This window comes from Crocuta crocuta, unplaced genomic scaffold, assembly GCF_008692635.1.
Source record: "Crocuta crocuta isolate KB4526 unplaced genomic scaffold, BGI_CrCroc_1.0 scaffold218, whole genome shotgun sequence".
NCBI lineage: Eukaryota > Metazoa > Chordata > Mammalia > Carnivora > Hyaenidae > Crocuta > Crocuta crocuta.
Window position 1 is genome coordinate 6,959,833 of NW_027533170.1, and position 11,524 is coordinate 6,971,356.

Sequence of the window (11,524 nt, forward strand, 5' to 3'; positions counted from 1 at the left end):
TCTCTACATATGCTTTGAACCATGCGGGCTACAGAATAATTCAGACCTCCCATAATTTCAACACTATCTCAGCACTACACATGGAATGAACAAAGACCACATTAATAGCCACATGGTATCAGCGACTTATGTTAAGCAACTGAAACCCCCAAAGTCTTCTCTACCTAGAATGCTCCTTTGGTAAATATATTTTCCAAAATACTGATTTGACTCCTCCTAACACATAAAAACTGTTCCTCTCTTGACTTCCGGTGTAGCCATGCGGGCAATGCTACCACTAACCCATCGCATTGGTCGCCTCTAGAGCATGTGGACAAACGTATAGCATCAACGATTCACACTGTGATGAAGAGTGATAAAGAAATTGTTGGCATGCTTTTGGGGCTTGATGACTTTTGAAATCACACCAGAAGGAAGAAGGATCACTAAATTAGATCAGATTTCCCTAAATGGAAATAATTTAACAGTGCTGGTTCCTGGAGGAGAAGGACCTGAAATATAAAAGCATTTCCTTGGCTCACTCTGTTTTGTCTTATAATGACAACAAAATAGAAATTTCTTTTTAACCTTTTCATGTTTGGATTCTGTAAAGCTAAGTTTCTCGGTAAAGGAAAATGTTTTGAAGATGTATTGTTTTGGTTTTTTTAAGTTTATTTATTTTGAAAGAGAGAGAGAGTATGGTCAGGGGAAGGACAGAGAGAGAGAGAGAGAGAGAGAGAGAATCCCAAGCAGGCTCCACACTGCCAGCACAGAGTCTGACACGGGGCTTGAACTCAGAAACTGTGAGATCATCACCTGAGCCAAAACCAAGAGTCAGACACTTAACCTACTGAGCCACACAGTTGTCCCTGAAGATGCGTTGTAAATGCCCATTTTTGTAAGTTAATCATTATTATCTTGTGAAAAGAAGAACAGTTTGATCTGTGAAGGCTAAAATAAGAATGTTTTTGGTTAAAAAATACTATTCTTCTCTTTTGTATTTTCTTCCAGCTATGCATCCCCTCCTACTATACTGGAACTCTTCAGCCTTCTATCATACATCACCCATGCTTAGCAAGCATCGCTTATGTGTTTTATAAAACCAAATGAGGATCCTGTTGCTTTGGAACATAAATCACGGATCCTAAATTGGTAAACTCTTAGAATCATAGCAATGATCATATCCTACATACCCCCTGACCCAGGCAAACTGCACCACAGCCCCCTAAAGAGCAGGCTCATCTGCTTCAGATTTTATGTCCCCCCTCTCACTCTGCCCCTTACCTACTCATACTCTTTCTCTCTTTCAAAAAGAAACAAACATTAAAAAAAAAAGAAAGAGCAGGCTCACCTGGTCCTCAGCATATGGACCACACGTCCAGCTGCCCCACCGCCCTCTAGCAGTGCTTCCAGCACACTCTTGTTGATTTTGCCTCCTAATAGCCACCCCAGCTCTGATGGTCAATAATTTGCTCCCAGTTCCTGGCCTCCAATCCATTTCCCCTTTCTTGAGTAATAACCAGCCCCTCCAGCAGATCCATGGATAACAAGAACTTCTTCCATCAGCTCCCGGATACTTCTTCCTGCGTCCTGCCCTTTCATGCCTGTGGACAAGCTTGGTGTGTCCCTAGCTGTGCTCTACAATGGACAATCCAAGAATATATGAGGCAGCGAGAGGATCACGAGAAGCTGCTTCAGCTGAAACTCAAGGTCATGAAAACTACTCCCACCTTCTTTCTGTCAGTTTCCTTTGCAAGAATTTCACCATCACCTCAGGAAAGAATTTTATCCCGCCCAGATCTCACCACCTACAGTTCATCATTTGTAATCCTTAGTTCATCCTCTAGGCCAGGAATTGACAAATCAAAGCCTTTCACAGGCCACAGCCAGCCACTGATTTTGTAAATCAAATTTAGTTGGAACAGAGCAACACCCATTTGTTCACGCATCATCTATGGCTGATTTGGGCCACGATGGCAGAGAAAAGTAGTTGTGACAGCCACGTACAGCCCACAAAGCCTAAAATAATGTACACTTTACAGAAGAAGTTTGCTGACCCCTGATGAGGTCCCTGTTCCCACTCCTTCAAGGACCATCTTGAAGGTCATCTCCTGGAACATTATACCACCTCCCGCTAGGTGGAGCTAATGGTTTTGTCAGAGCCATTCCGTCCAGAGCCATCTATAATAGCAATATTTTCCATCATAATTATTGATTACAGAACTGTCTCCCTGACGGGAGTACATATCTTCAGGTGTCATCTCTAAATGCTCAAGACTCACCTAGTATAGCATCCGACCTCCAATCAGTAATATAATTTATCACTTATTTTTTACTGCTGAGCAATACCCATGTCCAAGGCCTCATAGTGAGGACGTACCTTCACTCTCTTATATCACCTTCACAATAAGCCACATAGGAGTAAAGCCATGAGAGGTTCAAGAGATGACCAAGATGAGAGTTAACATCTAGCATTTCCTATGCTGGAAACCTGACCTCTCTCAATCTAGTGCCTAGGTTCCTGACCCCTAAGCTATATAATCAGTGTGTCTTTCATAAGCCTTCTGATAAAGACCCCATTACTACTTACTCTGAAATAAGTGGAAACTCACTCAAAAGTAAGAGCTAGAGGCTTTTTGCTTCTGTTATCCATCTGGTCACTAAAGCGAGATTCTAGAATTCCTTGGGAAGATGCAACATTTGTGAAGGTTTCCTGCTAACAAGGCTGTCTGCCATCATATTTGCCTTGTTTTGTAGCTAAGAAAGCATACATCTCCTCTACAGATGAATTGACAATAACCCAAGCTGGGGAGCCCAGAAAAGTGTTCAGGAATGGTCCACTTTTTCAGGTCACAGAAAGGCTCTGTGGTCACAGAAATGAACTGAGCCAACAGTCCTTTCAAAACAACACGTCAGGAAATTCGTCTGAAAGTTGGAAAAAAGGCAAAAACTGGGCACAGCACATACTTTCAGAATCAGAAAGGGCACTGGCCACCCAAGAATTGTATACAGGAATGTACTGTTTACTGCTGATTAAAAAAAAAAGCTCAAGAATTCTTTTTTTTAATTGTTTTTTTTTAATGTTTTTTATTTATTTCTGAGAGAGAGAGAAAGAGAGAGCAAGGGAGTAGTCAGAGAGAGAAGGAGACACAGAACCTGAAACAGGCTCCAGACTCTGAGCTAGCTATCAGCACAGAGCCCGATGCGGGGCTCGAACCCTCGAACCGTGAGATCATGACCTAAGCCGAAGTCAGGCGCTTAACCAACTGAGCCACCCAGGCACCCCATAAGGCCCAAGAATTCTTGAACTTGTTAACTGTTCAACAGAACAAATAGCTCCCCAAGATTTGTGGCCTGGTATACATTAAAGTTTTATAACTAACTCAGTAATCTTACCCTAATATTCTTTATGAAGTTGTCTATAAATGTCTTAGCCTCTTAAATGTTCTTTCAACCAGTATTAACATCTCACAGGACCCCTGATTAATTAATAAACTAAGTAAAATCAATAGCACATGTTATTTTTGCCTGAGGAATCATGATTTTACTTCTTTAAAAATCACACTTTGCTGGGGCACTTGGGTGGCTCAGTTAGTTAAATGTCCAACTCTTGATTTCGGCTCAGGTCATGATCTCGTGGTTCGTGAGCTTGAGCCCCACATCAGGCTCTTCACCAACAGTGTAGAGCCTGCTTGGGATTCACTCTCTTTCCATCTCTCTCTGCCCCCATCCCCACTATCTCTCAAAATAAATAAAAATTAAACACTTAAAAAATAAATAAAAATCATATTTTGTAAATATGTTAAAGATTTCATATTTATAGGAAGGGTTTCAACTGATAAAACACAAAGACCTCAAGTAATCTTTCAAAACTCCATCTATTATTTAAACCTTGCCTTGTGAAAAAAAATGACATCTTTTTTTTTAATGTGCTAAACTGAAGAATGTTTGACTGTCCTCTAGATATCTTTTAAAAGGTACAGTTTTCACTGATCTAAGATAATTCAACACCAGGAAGTTACAATGGACATATTCTCAGTCTGATCGAAATGACACGCAGGCCAGAAAAAGCTAAATAAAAATAAGATCTCAGTCGTTCATATCACATTCTGTTGTGTTACAGGTGAATTCAAAGGTTGTATTTTCCCATTTTATGTAGAACTGACATGAAATATTTTGAACTAAATTTAGTAACTACTGCCTCTGGAAAAAAAATAGTGTTACCTTCAGCAATAACTCCAGAGTCTAGACATATAACTGCCATCGCAAACGTCTTATCCTTCAGAGAATGCTTTCTCAAAGCAATTTTACAAGACCTGCTTCTCTCATTATATAAGATTACTCAGCAATTGCCATCCAGCCATGTTCTCTATCAAAGCTGAGATTTTTCTCATCTGGGCTAAGCTACAGGACAGGGAGTAACCAAGGTCTACAGCAAAAAGACTAAATTACCCCAGGGCACTTGAGATGCAAATAATATCCCATTTACTTACTCCCTCCACACACCTTATATCATTCAACCACCCAGGTTGTGTGGGATGTTGAGTCACAGGGAAGAGCATACTCTGAGCCCAGGTGGTGACCTACCCAAGCCAGGATCCGTAAAAAAAAAAGGGGGGGAGTGGGGCTCTTCCAGCCGCTCCACTTCCTCCAGGCCAAGTTGGACCTTGGGGACCTTTACCTCCACTCTTGGTGTGTTCCTCATGCCATCATTTCTCTCATCTTGGTGGTAGTGAGTGCTCCAAGCCCCTCCCCTGCCAACCCCACACCTCTCTTCATTCCACTTGGGAGAACCTCACAGCCCCCTGCAACCCTCAGGCACTAAGCTTCCCCCCCCCCTCCAATTAAGTCCTGTTCATCTTCTAAATGGGATAAAACAAACCCGTGCTCAGCCCACCTGTACTGTGTTGGGGCCAGAGATCTACTTTCACCCTGGAACACAACACACCGGCTGTGAACTACAGGATGTGGGGTGTTGAGGAGCTCAGAGTGTAAGGGATAAAGGGCTGAGCCAGGGGTGGCATGAGAGGAAGAGCCTGATAGATCTCTCATTGCTCTATAGTGCAAGCCTGCTCTCAGGAAAGTAAGTTATTCTCAAATCTTTCAAATCCAAGCTCCTCTGCATAACAGCCATATGTCTGTGGGCAAATTAACCTCAATTTCCTCACCTGAAAATGGGATTAATCATGGTATGTATTTTCTGTAGTTGGAGGACAATTATATGAATTAATAAGTGTAAAGTGATTGGGGGCACCTGGGTAGCTTAGTCGGTAAAGAGTCCTACTCTTGATTTTGGCTCAGGTCATGATCTCACTGTGGGATCAAGCCCCATGTCAGGCTCTGTGCTGATAGCATGAAGCCTGCTTGGGATTCTCTCTCCCTCTCTGCCCTGCCCCCCACTTCCTCTCTCTCTCTCTCAAAATAAACATAAAAAAAAATAGGTGTAAAGTGATTAGAATGCAGTAATCATCCAATATATCTTACATGTTACTAACACCAAAGATTATTAATATTTACTGCCACAGTATATTCTCAATAAATGCCATCTCCCATGGGGGTATGAAGTTACCATCATGTTCCATCAGAATGGAACCACAAAGGTTACTGAAGCTGAGAAACCCGAGACAAGGTCTCCAATCCCTGGGAAGGAAAACTGAGTCCCAAAGACCCTTAAAAGGAAAGCCTGTCCAGTGGAATTGTGTCTGAGAATGAAGGTTGTCTCCAAACCTCATTTAGAAGGGTAGCTAGAGCTGAGGACTCAGTCCCCCAACAATGTGAAGGGTGCATGGATCTGGAAATTCTCTTACACCGTTCTTCCCTTGGAGCCAGCACATCACACCTCTAAGCAGGAAGCGGACATCCTGCTGGAAAATTTTGGACAACCACCCTGGTTTTCACGGGAAACACTGAAACCCTACAGGGGGCCACAGTAATAGTAGGCATTCAAATGGATTCTCTACAAGATACAGATATTAGAAACAACTCTATGAATCCTAAACATTCACATGATTTGCATCCAAATCAAATTGGTTGCCTATATTCTTGACGTTTATTCATGGATAGTTATTGATGGCAGGCATTCCACCAGGTGCTTAGGACGTGGTGGTGGAAAAGCCACAGTCCGCGACCTCACAGGGCTTGCAGCCTTTTAGGGGACACTGGACATGAGCTGGATGCTATGAGGACCCATGCCCAGAATGTCTGACTTCATCCGGTAGCTCAGGAAAGGCTTCGCAGGGAAAGCAAATTTTAAGACTAGAAATAAAAAGCATTTTATGACAGGTAGAAGGAGAATTACAGGCATCATCGTTAAACAACTTGGCTGAAAAACAACACGGGAAAAATAAAAAATGGCTGGAATGCAGGAAGTGAGAGAGTAAGTCCACAAAGAGAAGCCAAAGACATGGGAAGGGGCCAGATACGCAGGGCATAGAGACCATAACGAGGGGTCTGAGGAAGCAGGATATAGCATTTTGTTTTAAGCAGATTACTCTGGCCACAGTGAGGACAACTGATTTTAGTGTGGCAACATTAAATACAGGGATTCTTCATAAAGCTATTGTAGATGAACAGATGACAAATGGTAGTGACTTAGAATGGGGACCACAAGGGGCAGCCGGGTGGCTCAGTCTGTCAAGCATCAGACTCTTGATTTCAGCTCAGGTCACGATCTCATGGTGTGAGAGCTTTGTGTCAGGCTCTGCACTGTTAGCATGGGATTCTCTAAACAAACAAACAAACAAACTTTAAAAAAGAGAGAGAGAGAATGGAAACCGCAAGAAAGAAGTGGATGGATCCCAGGAATATTTAGGATGTGGTCATAATATGAGCTCATGGGGGTTAAGGAAGAGAGGCAAATCTGACTCCCATGTCTCATGATAGGGACAGTGCTCATCATTTACTAGGACAGAAAACACCGCAGGACAAGCAGTCTGGAGTTGATGATCATGAGCTCCTTCGGGGGAAATATTAAATTGGAATTGAGTGTGCTGTGTCCAAGTGGAAATTCTAAGCAGGCAAACCCATACTTAGAAGAAAGCCCAGACAAGAAATATTTTGGAAGTTAGCAAGTGAAGCTATAGAAACAGGTGGCATTGCCCAGAAAGAGAGTACAGAGTAAGGAGAGGAGAAGGATGAGAGGGGAAGGACAAGGTTCAAAAAGTTGGGAAAGAGAAGCCAGAGAGGCAGAGAGAGAGCTGGCAGTTCTCCTGACCATACCAGCCTGTGTTACTGAAACAAAACAAAAGGAAGCCTCTTCTGTACCTACCTACACTTAATGATGGGAATTTTAGGCCAAGTAGGGGAGGGGAGGAGAACACTTAATGATGGGAATTTTAGGCCAAGTAGGGGAGGGGATGAGAAGACGGCGGGTGGAGCCGGTGGGGGCATACTCAGGGTGGGTTATGGTTCCCTCCACACTCTGCCTCCTCCCCACCCCCCCTCCATCCTGTCCCAGGCTCTCAACTAGCTTAGCTGACAGAGCCAGCTGCTTGCTGGCTGCTCTTCTGTTTTTTGTGGCCCACGTTCCTCTGGGTCCAGGTGACCAAGAAGGGAATAGAAACCCCAAGAAGTGAGAAGGAAGATGCCTGCAGGCTCCAGGACAGAAGGTGGTGAAGGTTGTATCTCTTTCTGAGCTCCTTCTCACCAACCACTTTTCAAGTTATCAGAATCTGCGTGTTAGTAAGATTCCCTGGGTAATTGGTATGCACATTAAAGTTTGAGGCATCCTGAAGTGTAGTATAGGTCAGCAAACTTAGTAAAGAACCAGAGTGTACATTTTAGGTTTTGGGGGCCCATGGCCTCTGGTATAACTGCTCAGTGGAGCCACTGTAGAGCAAAAGCAGACACAGACGATATGTGACAAATGAGGTGGCTGCATTCCATTAAAGTTTATTTATGGACGCCGACATTTGAATTTCATATAATTTTTACATGTCACCAAAAAGTAATTCTATTCTAGGAGGATCTTAGAATTTTGTAGGTAGGAATATTAGATGATATCATAAAACCTAGGGAGTAAAAGAGACACATACTTTTAAAAATAGGATCCTGGGGCACCTGGGTGGTTCAGTCAGTTAAGCCTCTGACTCTTGATTTCAGCTCAGGTCATGATCTCACTGTTTGTGAGTTCCAGACCCGCTTCGGGCTCTGTGCTGATAGTGGGGAGCCTGCTTGGGATCCTTTCTCTCTCTAAATAATTAAATAAATAAATAAATAAATAAACAAATAAACTTTAAAAATAAGATCCTGTGTGAAGATTGTGTTTATTCTACAACTAAATAAAGCCACAAGTTAAACATTAAATAGTCATCATGCAGGCAGAGTCCTATGCAGATATAACTCGGCCTCCATGCTCAGCAGGGAGCTTGACACTGGGCCCCATCCCATGACCCTGGGATCGTGACTTGAGCTGAATCATGGGTCAGATGCTCAACTAATGAGCTACCCAGGCACCGAAGTTCCATATTTTCTTAATTGCAAAAACAGTTGCCTCATTGTGCTGTGGTGTCTCAGATACCCACAAAGTTCTTATAGGCATTTAAACCATGTATTTCCTTCTAAGGATGAATTTTGTGCGTTTTTTATATCCTTGCTGGTTTACCATTCCTTCTCTAGACATTTAAAGCTTTACCAACGGGTCAGAGGTTCTTGTGAACTGCTGGTGGTATCCGTTAAGCAAGCCTGTGTGCCCAGAGTACCCATTCTTTATTACGAGAAATTAAAACCACCAAAATGTCTCTCTCACCAAAACGGATGAGATCATTTTCTTAATATTTGAATCACTCCACCTTAAAGCAGATTATTTTTTTTCGTTAATCCATTTTCTTGGCATCTCACATGTCAGCTTCCTACTCTCCTTGGATTTCTTTTCACCGTTATCTTGCCAAAGGAATTAAAAAGTGAAAGCTGAAACTCTTCATTTCATTTTTAAAGTCATGTGATGAGAAGAGCAAATAAAATTCCATCGATGGGCCAAAGTCGATCTCTTCCAAATGCTTAACTGTACACATACCTAAGTCATACACAAAGTTGTAACATTTTAAACAAACCACATGTTCTATACAATAAAGCGTGGTATAATTTAAGCAACTGTTAAGAATCTGAAATTATTCTGAGCAAAACCCAGTCAAAATCTGCAACCAAGTCCCCCATTTTTTTTCATGATCCCCTTTTTTAAAAAATAACTGTTGAGGGGCACCTGGGCATCTGACTCTTGATTTCAGCTCAGGTCATGATCCCAGGGTCATGGGATTAAGCCCTGTGTTTGGCTCCACCCTGGGCATAGACCCTGCTTAGGATTCTCTCTCTCCCCCTCTTCCCCTCTCCCCTGCTCACATGCTCCCTGTCTCTCTATATATAAAATAAATAAATAAAAACAACTGTTTAACTACTTAATATCGAGATACAAAAATTTTACACCTGGGACTATGAGCTATAGACCGTTTAGTTCTTCATTCAACTCTTTTATTTTTTTAAATATTTTTATTTATTTCTAGGAGAGAGAGAGAAGGCGTGAACAGGGGAGGGTCAGAGAGAGAGAGGGAGACACAGGCTCCAGGCTCTGAGCTGGCAGTCAGCACAGAGCCCGACGCGGGGCTCGAACCCACGAACCGCGAGATCATGACCTAAGCGAAAGTCGGACGCTCAACCGACTAAGCCACCCAGGCGCCCCTAGTTCTTCATTCAACTCTTAAGGAAGGATGAGGAGTCTTGATGGCTTCCATTTCTTTTCAGATGCATAGAGAGTTAATGATCATCTTCTCCCCCAAAAAGAGCTAGGAGTTATTACCTATTTCTGGGACATGAGACTCACAGAGAAAATTGGAAACAAGATAGATCCTGTTTCTCTTCCCCATAGATGCAGAAAGTCGCAAAAGAACTGTCCTTGAACCCACCTTGACAGCAACAGAAAGCTGGATAATTAATAAGATCATGATTTGCCTTGAGCCCACCAGAGCTCTGAAACAGCAAGGCAGACAGGTGAACTAAATTTCAGATGATAGGCCCTGAGGAGAGGCCAGATTCTTGAACTGCTTCACATGTGGCAAAGCACAGCCCAAGGAGGCAACCGCCTTAAAAGAGGATAAACAGAAAATGGATAAAAGTTTAAGGAATTCTTCAAGGCCAGGTGTGGGCTAAAGTGACATTCACATCCCTAGTTGCTCCTGACTCCAGAAGTCTGCACTCCCTCACCCCGCCTCCCCACTGCCCCTGTAAGCAAGCACACAGAGCCCCACCCACTTTCCCTTTGTGAAGAGAGACTTTTCTGGAACTGGGAGCCAAGGACTGTGGGTCACAGGGAAGGGATGGGAAGTGCTCCCATACCCAGAGCCTAGGCAAAGATTCATTGTCTCTGCTGGGCAGGGATAGAAGCCAACATCACTTGTGAAGGTGCAGTAAACCCTCCCTCTCTCACCTAGTCCCAGGCAAAGGTAAACTTCTGAGGGTATAGTCAGGCAAACCCACCACCAACCTTGCATTGGCAATAAGAGCTAGCAGTCTATACCGGGGTTGGGCTGTGGAGGAACAAGACAACTTGCCTGTCACTCATCTCAAACAAAGGTCCACTGTTGCTTCTGTGTTGACACAAAACAGAGGTCAGCTACCAGTCAGGGGAGAGAAGGGAACTCTCTACTGCCCAAAGTTCTCCGTAGATACTAGTCAGACAGAGACTGGCTGCCATATAAGGGAACACGAATGTTGAATAAAGGCCCACTCTTCAAACCCAGGTACCCAGGATCTGGCTCAGTGAGACTGACGAAGAGAATGAAGAGTCCTTACTTCACCCTCATATTTAGCATCCCACAAAATAACCAACAACTGGCAGGGTACAACATGGGAAGGATAAGACTCACAGAGAAAGACCCTTTAAGCAGTCAGGACTGCGTAAATCTGCAGGTGAATTGGGAACACAGAAAAATCCACCAGCACCCTAGAATCCACATTGAGTACAAGGCAGCGGCAGCAGTCCATCCCTGAAGCAATTAAAAGACTATGATGCATTAATGGTAATTATAGCAAAAACAAAACCTACAATCAGCTTAAACCGAAGCTGCATTGGCTCAGTCTCCTCTCATGAAACACTGAGAAGAGCCATGGCCACTTCCAGGCATAGATCCTATCTACCTCAGGCTCTACTATTCTTTAATACAAAATGTCCAGTATTCAATCAAAAATGACAAGACACACAATAATAACAAGAAGGCATATTATGCTATGGTTGGATGTATTCTATATACATCAGGCCAAGTTGACAGTGATTTTCTTATACATTCTTTCTGATTTTCTATCTAGTAATTTTATTAATTAGGGAGAACTACTGAAATCTCCAAGCCTAATTGCTGAACTGTCCATTTCTCCTTTCTATTCTGTCCTAGTATATCATATATTTTGAGGATGTTGTTAAATATATAATCATTTATAAATATTAGAGCTTCCTGATGTATTGACCCTTTATGATTAAGAAATATTCCTCATTCTTTCTAGTAATACTCTTTGTCAAAAAGTCTATTTTGTCTGAAATTTATATAGTCACTCCAGCACT

General features: G+C 42.8%; 1 pseudogene; it reads left to right on the forward strand.

Annotated features, from left to right (window-relative positions):
- Positions 1-345: 345 nt before the first annotated feature.
- On the forward strand, positions 346-502 carry LOC144216904 (U6 snRNA-associated Sm-like protein LSm5 pseudogene; annotated as a pseudogene).
- Positions 503-11,524: the final 11,022 nt, after the last annotated feature.